We start from the raw sequence: 20,903 nt of genomic DNA, 5'->3' as shown, positions 1-20,903 counted from the left end.
GACTCCTAATGCAACATTAGCACCACCCATTGGAATGGAAAGAATTGGAATATTTAATTCAATTCTCCCATGGTTATATTGATATTATGGCACTTTCCTAAGCAATTTATAGTTCCTCCATTTGCAACCATCACTTGACACTATGGTGCTAGATATAGAAATCAATTCAAATCCTTGGCTAACTTACAATGAATAAAATTATAGTTATTACTTGAAGCAATTGGCACTATTACCATTTACTTCTTAATATATACTTCTATATTGAGAGTTGAAGGAGTGGTATTTCCTTCCAATGCATCACAAGATGTGTTCAGAGTCATTTCTTCCTTTTCAACCCCTGGGGTCTGTTCATGGTATATATCTTCTCCTTTTGATGCTTTTTGTTTCTTTTCTTTCCCCTCTTCACAATCTATGTAAAATAATTTCTTCTTAGCACACATATGACCTTTAAAATATTTTCTATGAAAATTGTAACAAAGCCCTTTTGCTCTTTTTTCCTCCAATTGTTGTGGTGTCAACCTTTTAGGTTGTGGGAGGCTAGGAGCAACAACACTTCCATGTTTATAGTTGTGAGTGGTAGACCTCCTTGTTGCCATAATTTTTCTTTCAACTTTTCTTACCACTGTGAATGCATTATATAATGAATTAGGTTTCGAAAGGAAAACCTCATTTTAGATTTTAACCTTTAAATTCCCTATGAAGACATAAATTACATGCTCCATTGGAATATCAGTTACCTTGTTATTCAATCTTTGGAAGTGCTTAATGTTTTCCCTAGATAAACCACTTTGTTTGAGATTTATCAATCGGATCATGAAGGTATTTTTCTTTGTATACTCATAATGTGCTATCAATTGCTCCATAAATATTATCCAAGTGACAAGTGATTTACGAGAATAATCCATCGATACCACACAAACTGATTGGGTTCTAAATATAAAAGATGCAATGCATACCTTTTGTGTGTTTTGAACATCATGTAGATTAAATAACTGCTCCATCTATGGTATCCATGTTATCAGATCCTTTCCATAAAATTTCCTCATATTAATCTTTCGAATGTGTTCTATCTTAAAACCAAAGTTGGAGTCTATAAAATCATGATTCACCTTCTTTTTGTTTTCATCATGAGTTTCAGGGAATACCTTAACACCATTAGGAAGCCTTTCTTGTAGCAACTTTTTCAAACCTTTCCTATCTACTTTTAAACCTTCTGTGTCCCATTTTAAACCATCAATGTCCCATTTTATTAATCCCTTCATCATCTCTTCTATTTCATCTTTGGTTTCTCTTTGTGAGATTGAAATTTGTGGCACTTGGTCCCGTAATTTTGATATATCATGTTGCATTTCTTCCTCTTCATGCGTCATAATGGGGGTTTCTAAGGTATTAATTGGTGTAGCATTTTTTTTTTTGTTTTAGAGGAATTTTGGAACTAGTTAATGATATATATTCTTCATTATTCCTTTTTAATCACTTCAAATCGATTTTTCAAACATAAGTTACACAAATTTTAAAATACACACCTTTTAAGAGCTTGATTTTGAGCTTGTTTATCGGATGGCCTTGAAAGTATTATATCTTTGTTATTTCGGCCTCCCAAGGTTTGAAATTATGTCATGTGGTATCCCTATGTGTCTTATTTCTAACCCCACTGGTTATACTGAGATTGGATTCTTCATGATAAAGTTATTCCAAATATCCCATGATGACCTGATTATGGATTAGTTCAGTAGAGAGAAATTGTATAGGATTCCATGTGCCATTTTTTTAAATATATGGCTCAAAATTAATACCCTCCCAAAAAAAGTCCATTCAATTTTAGTAAATTTTTATTATATTAAAATTCGATGCTGGAAGACAAAGTTATGATGCTTTTTCCCGAGACACCTATTTGAGACTAAATTTTAGAGCATACAAAGACCCCAACTTCCTTGGATCCTATCTCTGAAAATATAGTGAACCAAGGTCCAAAATTGTAATGAAATGTTCATCAAGATTTTATCTCTACGTGATAAACATTTCATGGTCTGAAATTTCATAGAATTTTTTTTAGTGAAAATGCCACAATGGCCGGTTTGAAGTGGTGAAACCCTAGAACCAAGAGCTTTGAAACCAAATGTTATGTATCAAGATAAAAAAAATAGCACAAAAAATAAGAATATATTGATCAACAACTAGATAATAAGCCACTTCGAGGGGGAACCTCCCTTTACGTCACTTAAATGAACAATTATTGGATGATTAAAATGACAAGACATCCTTGGTATATATAGGAGTTTAAAGGGCCAAAATATGATTAGGCCTACTTAAAAATAATAATGTAAGGGTTCAACAATAAAACTAGTGGGCTTCTATGGGGCACAACAATAATAGTATGGGGGGTGCACTAGTATTATAGGTACCTAACAACATGCCACTGTAAGCAGTATGAAATTGAAGGTAGACTAAAGCTGACAGTAGGAGGGAATACGTCTTTATGTCTAAGGAAATTGTTTGAAACAACATTACAACATCATTAAATTGTACATAGAAGATATATTATATGGTGTTGTGAAAGTAATTTACCATATTTACCATGTCTCATATATAGTTGTAATAACTAAATAAGCAAGTAGAGTTAAATATGTGTATGATAGGTAATTTAATCAACTTGAATTCCATTAACTTGCATTGTAACTTGATGTATAACTAGGAAAATATGAAATTATGGTGGAAAAATATTCATTTTAAACCGTAGTTACTGATGATTCAGATATGATCATGGGAGTAAAATATGAAAAAAATCTCAATTAAATAGTTAAAATAATTTATGATGGACACATGGTTGTGCCAAATATATAATGGCGCTTGTAACTCAAAAAATAGGGACATGAAACTAGGTAAATATCAAATAAGAGTATATAGAGAAAATAATGTTAGAAAAAATATGAAAAAGAATGAAGAGAGAATTATGTATTTGACTTTTGAAGATGTAGTGGTTGTGTTAAATAAAATTTTAGGTTTTATTTTTGATGGGATTCATTGGGGACACACACAAACACACACACACATATATATATCTTGCAAAGGCTATCACATAATTCCTTTGGAGATAGCCTTTGAACCTTTTGTTTAACCTTTGAATGTGAAGCTTGCCTCAATTACAACAATTTTTAGACATCTTCAAAATGAGCCAAGGGGGATGTCACATCAGTGTAGGGAGATGAAAAGTATCAAAAATGGAGAAAGATATGACTATGGTCATTACAATGGATAATAATAGCCATGTGTGTTAAAAAATTTAAATGAGAGGCTACCACATCACTTTAAAACTTTCCAGGTCACAACACTATTCATTTTAAAAAACATAGAATTTGCATGATATATTCTTTGGGGTGAGGTGTTTTGAAAAATGAACCACAACATATGGTCAGGGGTAAACATGGAAGAATTACAAGTGTGAAAGCATGAACATGGACACAATACATAAAGGGAAAAGAATTAATTTTTGGAGAAACGACTATCAGAACAATATAATATTTGGCATATACAATTAAATATAATTAGACATGAACTAGAATAATAAGAGAAAAATTACCATCAGGACTATTTTAAGTCTAGTAGCAGCTGAAGATTTGCATCTTGAACAGTTAGATGTAGAGACAACCTTTCTCCATGAGGATTTGGAGGAAGAGATATATATGTAGCAACCATAAGGATATGAGGTAAAAGGGAAGGAGAAACTAGTGTTCAGGTTGAAGAAGAGCTTGTATGGCTTAAAACAGGCTCCAAGGTAGTGGTATCTAAAATTTGATAGGGCTATGTTTGAACAAGGTTATACTAGATGTCACTTTGATCATTGTGTTTAGCTCAAAAGCCAAAATGATGGTAGCTATATTATATTGTTATTGTATGTAGATGACATGCTTGTTGCAGGCTCTAACACGCAGGAAATAAATGTGCTCAAAATAAAATTGGCAAACTCATTTGCAATGAAGGATTTGGGTGGTGCAAAACAAATCCTTGGTATGAGAATAACTAGAGACATAAAGAATCACAAGTTAACATTGTCTCAGAGTGAGTACATACAAAATGTGTTGAAAAGACTTAATATGCAAAATGAAAAACCCGTTAGTATACCTTTGGCTATCCATTTCAAACTAAGTAAGGAGGTGTGTCCCAAGACTCAGGAATAAATGGCTTATATGTCTAAAGTTCCATATGCATCAACAGTTGGAAGCCTAATGTATGCAATGGTCTGCACAAGGCATGATATTGCAAATGTAGTGGGAGTTGTAGCAGGTACATGAAAAATCTAGGAAAATAACATTGGATGGTGATGAACTGGATTCTTAGGTATTTGAGAGGTACCACAAATCAAGCATTATGCTTTGGTGGTTCAAGCATTGCTCTACAGGATAGGTTGATGCAGATATGGCAGGTGATAGAGATAACAGGAGGAGCACCACAGAGTATGTGTTTACTGTTGGTGGAACAACTATCCATTGGGTTTCAAAACTACAAACTATTGTTGCACTCTCAACGATGGAAGCAGAGTATGTTTATGCTATAGAGGCTAGTAAAGAAATGATTTGGTTACAAAGGTTTATAGATGAATTGGGTAAGAAGAAGGAGTTGGGTAGGTTATACAGTGACAATGAGAGTGCCATACATATTTCAAAGAACTCTACATTTGATTCCATGACTAAACATATACAACTTAAGTACCATTTCATATAGACAGTGTTGGAAGATGGATAGTTGAAGCTGGAAAAGACACACATTAGCTAGAATCCTGCAGATATGTTAACAAAAGTTGTAACCGAAGAGAAATTAAGATTCTTCTCAGTTTCAATTGGTCTTCAAGTATGATGATGAAGATGAGAAACAACCAGGTCCAAAGTGGAGTCATTGTCCAGAAAATGAAGTAGCAATGGAGTTGTTATAATCAGTCTCCAAGTCGGATATTGGTTGGTGTGGAGCCTAATTATGTTCTTTATTCAGAGGTATTGCCGCATTGGACCCCATTTCGTAATGTGGTGGCAACGTTGTCCGTTTATGTGTGCCACCAGGAAGATCTAGGGGGGGCGGTGACGACGATTATTTGGACCCCCCAAAGCTAAAAATAGCTGTAAAATTTCCTTGTAAAATGTTGTAATTTCATAGTCAATCTGGGCCATTCATTAGGCAGAAATCTGACGACACAAGTTATGTTTAATTTAGGGTTTTTTTCCCTAGAAGGAAACCCCTCACTATATATGAGGGAATTGCATAGAGTCTACGTAGATGTGTATTCTGAGCAAGAAAGAGAGAGGAGATTGAGAGCAAAGATGGAATTACAAAAAATATGTTGTAGGTTGTATCTCTTCAGTTTGTTGGATAATATAAAAGGAAGGACTGGTTGCTTCTCCATGGACATAGACCAAATTGGGAGAACCACGTATATCTGTGTCTTTCTTGTTTTATGTGTTTCATTAGGGGACTTTTGAGGTCTAAAATGGGCCTCCTAAGAAAAATGTACAACCAAAATAAACCTTATAAGGACCAATAGGATTCAAGATGATGATGTTAACCATGGGGGATGATTCACCATTTTTGGAGTAAAAAAGTAAAAAGATTAAAAAATAATAAAATAATTAAACTACTTTTTCATCTTGTATTTTCAACTTATATCCCTAAGATTTTAATTAAATTTTGAGCGGGGGTACTCGTTGGATGAAAAATTTAATTCCTCATCCAAAGAGTACCCATGTTGCATACTTTCGATGGAGCTTGCTACACGAAAAATGAGAAATACATGAAAAAGCGTGATTGCAATCATGTTTTTAATGTATTTCTCTGTTTTCGTGTAGGAGGGTCCATCTAAAGTATGGAACATGGGTAATCCTTGAATGAGGAATCAAATTATGCATCCAATAAGTGTTTCTGCTTGAAATTTAAGTAAACCCACAGGGAGATAAGTTGAAAATACGAGTTGAAAAAATAGTTTTTTTTTTTTTTTTTTTTCCCTCTAAAATTTGATGATGTCATCTAATCTTATTTTATTATTTCCACTATTATTTTATAATTTCCTTAGGAGGCCCATTTAGACCTCAAAAATCCCCTAATGTTTGTGTTTATATTTTTGCAATATTTTATGTGTTCCATTGCTCTGTAATATATATTTTCTAACAATTTCGAAGGAGACGGAATATAAAGAAAGGGTGAGTCTGTACCTTCACCCAGAGAGAAAAGGTCTTCTGAGCCCACTGCTTCCGGTTGCGAAAACCCTAAACCCTAAAGGGATACCTCCATATCTTCCATCAATGAGGGTAGTTCGACGACCTGCACGTCTAGTTGAGGGCATGTTTCTGGTTCCATCACCACACCCGATGTGTGTTTCTCTTCCACCTAGATGTCTGATGGGGCCAAGGTGTCATATGAATAGTAAAGTTGGTCCATATCCATGCATGAAACCAATGGTTGATGGATGAGCCATTGTCGTTCTTAGATAAATGGGCGAAACCCCCAACAAACGGACCTTAGAGGAAGACTTCAAACACTCGGAGACGACAGTCAAAATCAAACCCTATCCACTGCGTCCGTTAAAAACTCCCAGCCTAACTGTTTTGAAATAAACCTCAAACCGAAACCTTGGGTAAATAACAAGGTTGTCCCCCTCTCACTGTGTAAAATATAAGGGATAAAACCGGGAGGGAAGGATAAATTAATAATACTACCGGTTAGAAACCTTGTGCCAACTGCATCTCGAGCTCAAAAGAAGGAAAAAGAAAGAACCATCACTGGGAAACGAGAAAACAAAGTCACATGGACCCCCAATGATGGTCACAAGAAGGTTATCATCGAGAGAGCCTCCTTTATTGAGACTGAAGCTGCAAACCCTAGCCTTCCCTTCGAAAAAATTCTAGCCGCCATCCATACATGTTATGCTATACACGTTATGTTAAATAGCAAGTTATGTTAAGTTAAATAGTCATAGAATTATGTTATGTTATAAACATATATATATATATATATATATATATATATATATATATATATATATATATATATATGCGATGTTATAAGTTTATAATAATTAAAGATATGTAGAGTTATATTTATAATTATATAGTTATGAACTATTATTACGCTGATAGGCATTTTTCTGCGGGCTTGGGGTGAGCAAACACTATTCACCCTAGCCAATCACAAGTGTTCATTTCCGTCATTCTCCTTTAAATTAAAAACTGTCACATGGTTGTTTCCCATTGTTTGGTTCAATCCCTAATCCTATTCATCTTCTTCTATCACCGGAAGGACAACTTCTCTTACCAGAAGGAAGCCCTGTGTCGAGTTGAAGGCTCATTTTGTTCCAAAATCATATGATCTCGTGGAGGTAGAAACATTCATTTAAGAACTATAAGCATAGGTATATGGACAAGTTTTAAAGATTGAACCCTCTATTTGATGAACGAGAAGCAAGAAGTCTTTACTTTGAATGATCCATTCTCCCATGGGGCACCTTAACTGGCTTTTAGTTGTTTTCCCACTTGAATTTAGTTTGAACAGATAGATAGAGGTGGACCATTTCAAATCTCAAACCTTCCTCTATTCGATCCACAATCTTGGACCCTCTGTTTGAAAAGTGAGAATCAAGCATCTATTACTTTGCGTACTCCAGTCTCCCATGGGGCACCTTAACTATCTTTTAATTATTCGCCTACTTGAATTTGGTTTGAATAAATAGATAGAAGTAATCCAGAGATTAAAGGAGGAAAAAAAAAAGTCCTAGTACTCCTAGTTGTGAGCAGTCTGACTAATTCGTTGGAGTAAGGAAAGAGGTTCATAAACTGGATCAGTGGTGTATTTCTTTTTCAAATTCTGGATTCTGTAGAGTGTATCTTGCTTTTCTCTTGTTTATAATATATATCAACTTTTTTGTTTTCTTTCCAGGTTAAGTTGCAGTTTATTTCATTTCTCCTTTATCTTTAAGATGGATATTTATCTTAGATGAATATTTATCTTTTTGTTCACCAGGTTATGTGCAGTTCCTTTAAATTGGATATTGTGATTTTTTTCACTCGATTCTCAGTATTTTATTATAACTTTCTAATTGATAATTTTTCCCATTAAGTTCCCCGAGGTTGAGTATAATTATTTCATTTCCTATCAAAGGGTATTGATTCCTTTTCAATTTCAATAGTCTAGATAACCAAATCCAATTATTTGTAATCATTGTGGTGGTGCAAAATGTTGTCAGGTATTCTAGATGAATATAACTTGAGAGTTTACCAATACGAGAGGGCCCTTCCTATCTTGAGGTTTTCCTACTCTAATGTTTCAAAGGGCCCTTCCCAGATCCCTTCCTGGTCGAATGTTTCAAAGGGAATCATTGTAAAATGGTTAGGAGATTTCCACAACACCCCAACTGACAAGATCTAGGCTTGTGGCACCCCAACTTACCAGATATAATCTTCCTAGGGCTAAATGGATGTGAGTCTGGTAGATAGCACAGAGGAGCCAACAATGGGTCATTGCTGGAGAATTTGAAATGTCTACATAGCTTTCTGGACAAGCCCAAGTGGAAAATTCTAACACACACATGCTACACAGGGCAAGATGTCCTTGTGGGTATGTTTAGTGCATTTATATTAGGAAACCCAAATGTATTTTAGCATGTCTTGGAATTGACTTGAGAAGAACATGACACTATTTATTTTGTTAGTGTTTTTTTTTGTACCATAGCTTAGGAAATAGTCAAGCGTTTAGCCCTACATAATGGATTCCTTCATAATGCATATTTTGTAGAAAATATAGTCCTAACATTGAGGAAAAGTAGTAGTAGAAATATAGTGTCGAGGGAACCCTATAAGGGATTGCATTCCTGATCCATGGAACCATAATTTAGCTCTCCCAGGAGCTTCAAATTTTCATATTGTAACTCTAAATAGACCCACAAGTTTTCAATGTGATTATATTTTGGCTTGTCTTCCCCCAACGTATTTTTCTTCTGATTCGTGTACAACGACATCAGGGAAATACCTGTAGGGTTTAGAATTTGTAAAGAGGAAGGGAAACACAATATTTTTACAGAAAATTATTTTGTTGTGAAAGAGGCCTATACTATTGCAAATGTGTTGGATCTTCCCAAGCTTGAGTATTCATAGAGTTTTAATCAATTTTACTTGCATGTTGGATCATGGGTTTGGGACGAATCATATCCCCTTTACCAGGCATTCTATTTCCCTTTTATTGATCTCAGGTTTCGATGTCAAGATAATGGGAGGCTAGATAAATTTTACATGAAATGGTGGTGGCAACCTTTGGGCTGCAATATTCCCAAGTCAATAGATCTCTGCCCTAATGTTAGTATTAGTTTGGAGAAATAGATGACCTAAGTTTGATCCAAAATTTCAATTAGTTTGGAGCTACATTTTAAGCTATAGTAATTTTGTGCACAATTGGTCTTCAAAAGACTAATTTCATGAAAAATTCTAAAGAACAAGTCCATGATCATAAATGAAATTTCCATAAAATTACAAGTTCTTGCAACTTCCTGTAATAGCTAAATAGTTTGACATGTTGCATGACAGATTAGCAAATTCGAAGATCTGGAGTTTGTTCCTAAATGTCCAAGGACGGTGAAATACCTATCCACTCATGAATTCAAAGTATATAGGTGGCTGGTCAATGCTGGTCAAACTTAGCTATTTTAGCAGAAATTCCCGAATTAATGAGTAGATTTCCTATTTTTGAGATTTTGCATGCAAAAATTCACTTTTTCCTAGCAAGAGTCATTATCCATTTCTCATTTACATTTTCATCAATCCTAACCCACCAATAAAAGCAACAAAGCTCACTTACAAGCTTTTTGTTCCATGTTACATATTCATTATTAGTTTCCTTTTCCATACCCTTGCAAATAAAACCTTGCTTCCATACACCATTGAGTCCATAGTCCTTGAGTCTAAATATTTTTCTAAAAACACTTTGAAGCTTGCATGCCTTAAGGGCAAGCTATCATTTTGATAAACAATGGAATACATTAATGTGCCTTGTTCGTTGGATCTTCTAAGTCTTTGACAACAACAAATTCATTCATACTTACAAAGATTTGTTCGGGGTATCTTGACTCTCATCCACATCAAAGATGGGAGCTCTCGTTTTGACTACTAGCATCCATCAAAGGCCACTAATTTAACAATTTCTTGTTATGTTCGACACTGAAACATTTACTCACATGACAAGAATTGTGCCAATGATCTAGTTCCGTTGAAGACTTGAAGACCAATCATTTTGTAGTAGAGGAAGCAGAATTACTTTCATTACTTTTCAGTTTTTGATGTAAATGACTTGAGGACAATTCAATCAATAAGGCTAGGGGGGAAGTGTAAATTCTAAATTTTGTATACCTTCCAAGACTTATACATTTTCAGCCGCATTCAACAACAGATTTCGAACATTCAACAGAAGATCCAGTAGCAGATCTAGCAGCAGATGCAACAACAACAAAAGATTCACTTTTTCGACTTCATCCACCATTTTCACAGCCAAGTAAAGAAGACTATGATCAGAATTTTGCAGCCACACATGCACAACTCTCATCGATTTTTGAAAGGGTAAGTTGCGATATGATATTTTCTAACTTTTATACATTTAATTCCTTGAAAGCTAGAAGGATAATTTTTGGAAAAAACTTCCTTTCCTCATTTCGTAAAATTGCCAAAACGATCAGTTAGGGGGGGGGGGGGAATACATTTACATTCATACTTTGTCATATACATATTTTTCCATATTCATATATCACATTCTAAAACCCACATACCTTCAAAATATATTCACTATTACATGAGCATATAAACGGCTTTGTAAAAAGTACGTATAAGCTAATTGGATGCAACACAATCATGGTTGTTACACAAGAACCAACCATGATGCATTCCAACAAAATACTTTGCAATAAAAAACAAATTATCATTATGCAAAGTTCATACATTAAAATTGAATGCAACAAACAAAATATGGTTGAAACACAAGAACCAATCAAGTTGCAATTCATCAAAAACAGTTTGCAAAGTTAAGTAAATGATATCATGCAAATTTTAAGCCAAAGCTCAAGTATCAAAAAGTAATGTAATAAATTGCATGAGGACATGCAATACCTTCAGTTTGGGGGTATGTTGGGTCTAAGAATTATCCTTAAAATACATCCACTTTCACTCCATTCACACATTTTCTCACCTCTATTCCACCACTATGTCACCACATCAGCTTCACTTTCATCATTAAATGGGTTACCATTGTGTTTTCCAAAACATTATTAATTCTTAGTATTTTTAAGTGAATTTGTGGTTAAACATTAGAAAATAATATCCATATACTTATAACTAAAAATTAGAATGAGTTTTTTGAAATGTGTAGGTACAAAGGAAGCTTCTAAGACACCCTTATGTGGCACACTATGTTCAAATTCGAATTTGAGGAGATCATGGACCTCATGGATAAGATCATGGACCTCATGGAGAAGTTCATGGAGGATAGAGTTATGTGTCACCATGGGTTGAGAGATGTGTGGATTTGAAGAGGGAATAGTGGATCCAAATTTATGAATTTGTTATCATAACTTTTGTATAAATAGGAGTGTTATCTCCTTTATTTGTAATTTTGGAATTTAGAATTTAAAATTGAGAAGTTAGAATTTAGAACCTTAGGATCTTATAAGTTTGTAATGAGAAGTTAGAATTTGGAATCATTGTAATGGAGATTTTAGAACCTCTTGGAATGTAGAACTTGTAATTGCAATTTGCAATTGAAGATAAATAAAATGGAGCTTCTTTGATCTTCTACATTTGACTTCTCTTTTGATGTGCTTGTGAATCCTTGGAAGGGCCCCCATTGTCTAGCAAGTACACTTTTGTTTTGGTAAGCTTTCATTTTATCTTTGTTTGTAAATTTCATTAGGTTCATATGTTTGAAATATTAATGAATGACCTTTCATAAGAAAGTATTAATGTTTCTTTCAATGAATCTGATTTGTTATTTAATGTTTGATTTCATTAGTTTAAGTTTCAGATTTATATGCTTGAGATATTAGTGAACAGTCTCCTGTAAGGGAGCTTTAATATTTCTTACACTTGTCACAATGTCTTTAGATTTCATTTTGTTAAATGACTAAATAGGTGTTGGAGATCCCAATGAAAGACCTCCTATGAGGGAGCTTTGGAATTTCTTCACTTATCTTAGTTTAGTTTGTCTCTAAGTCCATATGTATTGGATGATCCTCAAAGTTTACTTACTTGGATTGATAGTAAAAGAAACTCTAATTTGCATCTGCATTTTAGACCCAACAATATTCAATGCAAGCAACATGTTGAAGAGGATCTAAAACCATCGAGCAGTCTTTGTTGGTGATTAAATCAGAAGAAACAATGGGAATCACTCATTTGTATTCTAGTAGAGGTAGTTCCAAATGAAATCCAAATATATGAGGTGAATGGAAGCCCCATTTCAAAGCACAAGGGGTTTTTGTCCTTCAAATTAGAGGAGTTCAATTGCACTGTGCAATATTATAGGGCACCATTTTGTGTTTTGCAAGGTCATCCTCCTAAAAGCTCTCCCCCTGAATTTAGAATTACACTAAAATTGAATTTGGTTGATTGTACATCTCAGTATTCAAAGGATGAAAATATTGTAGTCTTCAACACAGGGTATTGGTGGAACTTTGAGAAGACCATCATACGGTAAGCTTTTTATTTTGCAATTTGACAGCAATGCAATGTTGCATTTGGATTTAGTGTTATTCAGTTGAAGGCCTTAATCATGGAAGGCTACATATTTTATTTTGTTTATATGTTCATATCCAAAATAAGAATCCCTTAATGGTGATCCTTTCTCTGACACAAAACACCATAAAATGTTTTTGGGGCTACTTGGTATTTTTTCCCCAAAAAGTAGTTTTGAAAATAGGAAATCCTAATTTACAAGATCACAATTTTTTTCGTGCATTCATTATTTTATTAAACTTGAAGAAATTCTTCCTTGTTAGAATTTTCACCTTAGCTTTTCCATATGGATTGACAAAGACAGTTTCACAGGGGCTGTTATTTTCAAGAAGGAGAAACAATAAACATGACACTAGATATGTTTATTTCATTTGAGAGATCTATGAATACTGTGATGGAATGGATCTATCAAAAACTAAATACATAAAATACACATATATTCTTCCTTACCTAGGCTCCTGTGCATTTTAGGTTTGTGTCATATATATTGCTTTGATAATGTCTACACACTTAAATATTTCACTCTTATGGTAGAATATGCAAAAAAAGGAGCATGTTGAATTCAGCTGTATCTCATGTTGTGTTATTCACATGCAGGGGAGGGAAATGGAAAAATCATTGGAATTTCCATTTAGAGACCCAACTAGCACTAAGTATAGATGATTTCCTTGACCCACATCTATGGAGAAACAATCTCATCATCTCCAAAGCACTGGAGCAGCTTAATCACAAAAATAATGTGCAACCGCTAAACATAAGATATGAGTCAATTAAGAAAAGATGTCCATTCATCACTGTATTATTTAGGTAATGGATGTGGACCTGCTTCCCTTAGTAGGAAATATTGTAGCCATTGGTGTCATCCTGGAGTGCCAAAAATGTTGAATGAACTGCTCTATGCCTTTTTTACTGCAGAGGCTTTGGGGATAAAACAAATGGAATTTACATGTAGAATTTCACCACATTCTTTGTAAATTTAAATTTTCAATATATATTCTATCATGAAGGTTGTTATTTATTTATAAAATTCCAAGTGAATTTGTGAGGAGGCATTTGGTTCAAGTAGAGAGGCAAAAGAAATTTTCATTTTTTCTAAGAATCTGTAGTCACAATTACATTCCATATTTGGCTACAATTTGGGAAAGCAAGAACCATTTTATTATGATTGTTGTCTTTATGGTCATCTTGGCATGAGTGATTGCTATGTTTACACAATCACAATTACAACAGTAACTTGTTGTTGCCATGCAAAAAATATTATACCGTGGATGAGTAACTAATTATTACAACATTAAAATCCATTTCAAGTTTTGAAAATTCCTTTTCATTCTGGTTCTTTCAAGACATAATGTGTTGATTTTTATTAATACAAATTAATCATCCAAGATTCAGAAAAGACAAGATCAATTGAGTAGGGGATGCCACATTTTCATAACCCATTTTACGATAAGTGAAAGTAAATATATATGGTAGCTAATAAGGGTCACACAAAACTGTCAGCTTGTTTTCACTAGAATAAGCCAAGCTAAATATCCCAATTAAATCTAAATCCAACGTAGAAACAACACAAAATGTGTTTAGAAATATTGAATGAGATTTTATCTCGCCACACTGGTAAGTTGAAAATGTAAATAACGCAATAATTCGCATCAATGAGGAGAATGTTTTCTGTCAAGTTATGTGAATCTTTCATAACCAATATTTTTAGTACCTCTAAGACCTTTTAAAATATGATATTTAAAATATTTTATTTTTCACCAACTGTCTAATGTGGTAAGGGTTACAGTTATAGACGTAGTAGCACTTGTAGTGATACAGGGATTGGGATTTGGGGAGTCTATACCAAGCTTGTTGCAAAGCCCCCTTGAATTCTTTTTGGGAACTTGATTTGAACACTTTTGGGGAGGAGCGGCTTGGGAAGTTTTTGGATACTTTTTCTTGGGAAAGCTTGTAAAATCCCCCTATCTTTAACAACAGATATAATCATAACAACTGTTATTATAATTTTCAACTTGTTCAATATTTGTGAGACAAAGAATCGAATCACAATAGTTACTAATATAATTTTCAACTTGTTTATATTTTTTCCACACGGACTAACATGTCTTAAGAGTTGAATAGCAATCGACTAACATGTCTTAGGAGTTGCATCACAGTCACGTCTTAGGAGATTGGATCACAATCATGTCTTAGGAGTTGCATCACAATTGACTAATGAGTTGAATCATAGCGGGCTACCACTATAATTTTCAACTTGTTCAAAAATTTTCCACACTGGCTAACTTGCCTTTAAAGAATAGAACCCTTGTTGAAGGAGAATTAGACCCTCTAGAAACCACTAAAACTATTGTGCTTTGACTTCAAATGTGTTAACTAAATAAATGGCCAGGGTGAAGTAACGATGTTGATGCTAAGAACTTTTTTGTGTATTTATGGGGTTGGTGTAGTACACTCTGGATTTCATTTATTTGGAAGTTGTAGTTCTTATCTTGTCATGGATTGGTACAACCTTTGTTTTGAATCTGATTTCTATTTATTTATAGAAAAATTGTGTAACATAGATTCCACTGGTGGCAGAGGTGGATTGTTGGATGTATATTCGAGAACAACATGCTACTCACATGCGACTAGCATACATGCGAACCATGCTAAATCAAGATTTGAGCTTCTTTGACATTGATTTTGTTGTCGCTTTTTCTAGCATCTGTAGCACAAGTGCTTTAGGGGATATAGAAGCTTCCTAGAGATAGCCTCTAGGTTGATTGTAGACCAGTGCCTAGGAAATCTTAAGAGAGGAGTGCTTTTGAATATTATTAGTGGGGATTTACGTAGTTTGAAAATGATAATAAAGGGGGTCTTGGTTCTATGGTCCTTCATCAAGGTAAACTCAAGTGAATACATGGATCTAAATTCTTAAGGGGTAATCAGGTTGATCTTAGAGAGAAATGTCTGGTTCTAGTAGCCGACATACAACAATATGATCCAAATTTAAATAAGAACACAACAAATTATAGATATAACCATAATATAGAGATGAAGCAGAAATAACACTTCCTTTGATTAATATCAAATAATGAAATATGATTAATAGTATGGAAATTATACTAGCTCAGTAATGGTATCTTATCTCTGGGAAGAGATGTGGTGGCTACATGCCTTTGAACTGCGTTACAATGAGGCTTAAGGGCCTTTTTTATTATTGAACACTAAGAGAAAACCATAAACAACCAAAACCCTAACCTGAAGAGATGTAACACCAAGAGTTTATGGACCCCGTTGGGGTTAGTTAGGCAACCAACTTCCTGGGGTCATGACTTGGTCATATTATCTTCGTTTGACGCGCATGACACCCCATTGGAAATATCTCTCCGAGGACTACGATGGAAAAAATGACTTATCAAAATTTTCTGGTGGTAGATTGCCAAAAAAACGGCGTTTAGGGCCTCAAAACAGCTCCATAAGTTTAGGACCCGAAAAATGCTAAAAATAGTAAATTGTGCTACAATTAAGGAAACTGAAAATTTGAAAGAACAATTGTGGGGTCTACGTGGAATTGGTGGGTGGCCACCAATATCCACCTGGGTCACAATATGCAACTTTAATATCAGCATTGTACTAAAGTGAAGAAGAGGAAAGAGAGGATGGAATTGGATGCATAGGGCTAGAAACACTACATAATCCTAGGAAACAATGTTCTGGTGGAATTATGGAAGACTAAAGAAGTGGAATGACAGAAACAATGGAGTGATAATTAAGGTCACAAGATCAATACATCATGAATACATTTGTTACTAATTAGAATATGTAAATTTATGCTCATATAGGCACTACATACTATCGAATAACACAAGTAAATTTGTAATTACCACAGGTATTGTTATTGCTCAGCAGTAATATATAAAACCATGAATAAGAGTGAAACAAACAACTTCATTACACTATTTCAGAGGGATAAAAACATACATGAAGTGATAAACAAAGGGGAAACATATTGTATATTTCTTTGATTGGAATCACCAAAGAGTTTCATTCATCCTTCAAAATGAGTCTAATTCACTAGCCAATTTACATTCAACAAGGTATCGCTCAAGTCCCTCATGAATAGGAAAATAGAACCAAAAGTGGAATCACAGAATTTGGACCCCTCGGGTGTAGAATTTTGGAACCTCTATTAAGTGTTTCTTCCCCCTATTTATAAGGATATGGGGAGATTTGAATTAAAATTTATAAAATACCTTAGTCAGAGCTCCATTTGTTTGATCAACAAGCTATCTCAACGTGCGATAGCTCTGCTACCAAAATGGTTACAATGAGGATTTGATTCCTTTATTTAAAATGCAAGAAATATAGAATAAACAAAAATAAGGAAAGTTGAATGATGGTGAGGAAAATATATCCCAGCCATCCCTGCCTCTAATTAAGCCACATCTCTACCATGATGATTTTTCCAGTTCTCCTATCTCTTTCCTCTTTAACTGCTTTAATTCCCCACTCTCTGAAGTTGGGAGCGATCAACTGTGGTGGCCTTGGTGGTGTTGCAGAATCACAGTTATCGACTTGTCCATCCCCTTAACTTCATGTATCATGCTATCAGAGCCCAATATGCCTTGTAGTGTTGCCACAACATAATATCGGAGAATTTCTATGTCACAAAATTTATAGTGGTGCAACATTCAAATATGTCGATTTCCGACCTCTGATATGACAAGCCCCTTTTTCTTATCCCTTCCCACATTTTTCTTCATAAGACCAAGCACAGAAACTAGGTGCTTAGCCTTAAGGCACTAGGGCCTTTTCTTTGTACATGGGGGCTACTTTTCCTTAGTAATGTGCTTTACGCCCTTGGTCTCTTAAGTTCCTCTTGATTGTGAGCCAACCCTCATAATGGATCCCATTAATCAGAGGATTTAAATAAGAGGTTTACTTTGATGCAACAACATGCCTCAACCTGTGAACGTCGATTTGTGATATGGTGTCATCCTTTGCTACATGGCACCTCATGAGTGGTGATATGTGTCACCCTTTTTTGGCCTCTTATGACCCATGAAAATGTCAAATATTCATGCCACGTGTCCACCGTACATTCACGTCATGATGACGTCATCCACCACATGGCATATCAAAACCAATTTCTATTCACCAGGTGTCCCTAGCGGAACCAATCTCTATTCACCATGTGTCCCTTATCAGAACCAATCTTTGTTCACCATGTGTCCCTTAACGGAACCAATCTTTGTTCACCATGTCTCCCTTATCAAAACCAGTTTTACAATTACCACGTGTCCTGTTAGAGGAGAGAGAAAAGGCCCAACCCTGTTGTAGTTTTTTGCTAAAAGCCTTCGTTAATTCATCTTCACTCTCTCCCGACACTTCAACACTGAAGGCACAATCCCATCTATTTAACACTATTGGTGTTCACTAATCACAACTTTGTTAAGGTTGAAATTTTGAAAATGTTTATTGTCAATATGAGATATGGATTGGACCTGCCGACCTCCAATTTGCGGAGCCTTCAATATGCGAGACCTCTGATATGTTCTTCTCTTCCATTTCAAAGGACACAAAACCCTTAAACTTCAACAAGCCATATCTTCTAATCCAGAAGTCCATTTTTGGACTTCCACATACAATTAGAAAGCTTATTCCAAGCACTATCCAATGGAGGTGGTTTGATTTAGACTTTGAGTCCTTGTGTGGATTGGAATATGACTGCAAAAATTTCTTCTCTTTTGTACTTTGTGTAGCTAAAAACACATTTTGCAGTAGGTGGCAACATTGGCTCCAACTGGGGACAATGCCTTGCTACCAAGGTGATGAAAACCTGCAGATCAGTAGCTTTCACCATTGGGAATGGAGTAAAAAATATAATGAATATAAAAAACTAGAAAATATACATGGAACTTTATTTGTAGGGAGTCCTTCCTTCATCAAATTGAAATACAAAAATATAAATTCTAACAACTGGAAATTAAATGCTCGGCTAGTGAGCATATTTATATAAAACTACTACTTATGTATAGGGCATCAATTCAACTAAATGAGATCAACCCTCCAATGGTACCAGGTCAGCATTTGGGTGTTGGATCTAATGCCTTCATGCTGCTGAAATTTTAAAATTAAAACAAGCATGCCCCATGAAAAATCTTCAAATAAAAAACTTGATGCATACTCTAGAAACAACCTCTATTATTGACCAAATAATGTTGTCATGTATCAGCTACAGGGTGATAGAAATAATGAGAAAGACTTGCAACCACCTCATATTCTTGAAAATTAGGCAGACCAACATCATCTTGGTTAGGGAAACCATAAATACTATTCAGATTTTCAAGTTTATTTTTTTCAAGCAAAAAATGTTGCTGATATTTTTCTACCCATTTTTCAATGGGCCAACCCTCTTGGAAATCTACAATAGAATCTTCATTTTCTGAATTGTAAGAGTCATAGACCAGAGAGTCTACTAAGGATTCCCGGTAGGAATATTTCTGCGACAGGCAACCACAGACATTGCTTGGTCCTTCAACTTTGGGCTCTTCTTGAAAAAATTGTTGTTGGAAGCCTTCTGCCCACTTGCTTGTAAGTAGATCCCTTTGACCATCTGTAATAGTCTCATCATTCTCTGAATCATATGAATCATATATCGGGGAATCTTCATCAACTTCAATACTTGCTTCTTGAACTTATTCTACATTTGAAGGATGTGAATCGTGAACTGGAGCCTCTTTGTTAACCTCTTGTTTAGCCTCCTATTTTTGTGTAGGTTCCCATAACTGAGACGGTTGTGGTTCTGCATTTCTCGTCTCTCCATCAGAGATATGAATCATAAGAAACATAATCATACAATTCAATAGAGTAAGACGTCTAAGGATTTGTCTGTAGCTCAATGTTGTCTTCTTCTTCACTTTCTTGATCACTGGGTGATGCTTCTTGATGCTAGTAGATATCTTTTTGGAATGGAGTCTCAAAAACATCTTCAGTAGCATCATTAACCTCAGAAATATATTCATCATTGAAATATGCACGAAAATCTTGAAACAGAGCATCTGGTGGATACATTCTTTTGCAATAATGATTGAATGTTATGTGAAAGATCCTTAAGGAAGATATGCTGCTATGAGGTATTGTTATATACCAAACTCTAGCATCATCATCTAAAGAATACAGGAACAATTTCATTTGTACATATTCAAGAACAATACCCTATTATTCCATGCATTCATGAAATTCCTTGAGGTGTTGGTCTAGCCTTGTATCTGTGTTTCCACTAAATGTTGGCAAATAGGCATTCCATTCATGAAATGAAGGGACATGATTGGGATAACCAACAATATAAGAAAAGTATAGTGGGGAAAATTTTTTGGCCAATAATGGAGGAATGACCATTTTGAAAACCCCTTTTGGTGAGTGATATCAAGTTTAGATGTAGGGAAGTTTTCTGTTATTTAGCATCAGAGCTAGTATGAGGTTGCTTGAAATCCAGGGTGATCAAATAAATATATAGAAAGTGGAGTCGATAGGATGTTTACCATAAGATTCATACAGTGGAGTAGCCAACGTGTTTATAATGAAATTCAGACAGTGGAGTCGCCAAGGTGGGATATCTTCAAGCCACACTTACCTTGCTCACTTGACAGAGGGAATGTAAAAAAAATATCTTACCTAGGGAAAAGGATTCAAATTTGTTCCCTGGATGTTAGGTCCCTATACTACTAGTGTAACCCCTTGTTTTTATTAGTAAAACCCCTTTATTATATTTTTGTGTGCATGTAGTCCCCATATTGTTATTATTGTTCCCCATAGAAACCAACTATTGTTATTATTGTGCCCTGACATTATTATTGTTATGTCGGCTTTGATTATATTGTGAACCCTTAGACTCCTATATATAGAAATGAGGTCTTGTCATTTGTATCATCCAAGAATTTTTCATTTATGTAATGTAAAGGAGGTTTCCCCCTTGAAGAGGTTAAATTCTAAGGCGTTGATCTATCTTTTCTATCCTTTTGTGAGCTGGTTTCATAACATTGGGTATCAGAGCTTTGGATTCTACGGTTTCGCTGCTCCAAATAGGTCTTCGTGGAATTTTCACTATATCTTTTTTTTGTGACGTTTCAGATGATAAAACAACAACCCATTTTCTAATACATCGTTCTAAAC

At 34.8% G+C, this 20,903-nt stretch overlaps 1 pseudogene; it reads left to right on the top strand.

The window, feature by feature from the left end:
* LOC149221829 (protein trichome birefringence-like 10) overlaps positions 1-13,720 on the top strand; it is a 75,626-nt pseudogene extending 61,906 nt beyond the window's left edge.
* The last annotated feature ends 7,183 nt before the right edge of the window (positions 13,721-20,903 follow it).

The sequence above is a fragment of the Pinus tabuliformis genome, chromosome Q (assembly GCF_031772625.1).
Source record: "Pinus tabuliformis cultivar Carrire ecotype Pingquan chromosome Q, CPIR1, whole genome shotgun sequence".
NCBI lineage: Eukaryota > Viridiplantae > Streptophyta > Pinopsida > Pinales > Pinaceae > Pinus > Pinus tabuliformis.
The sequence above is the reverse complement of the archived record's forward strand: the minus strand, read 5'-3'. Positions and strand labels throughout refer to the sequence as shown.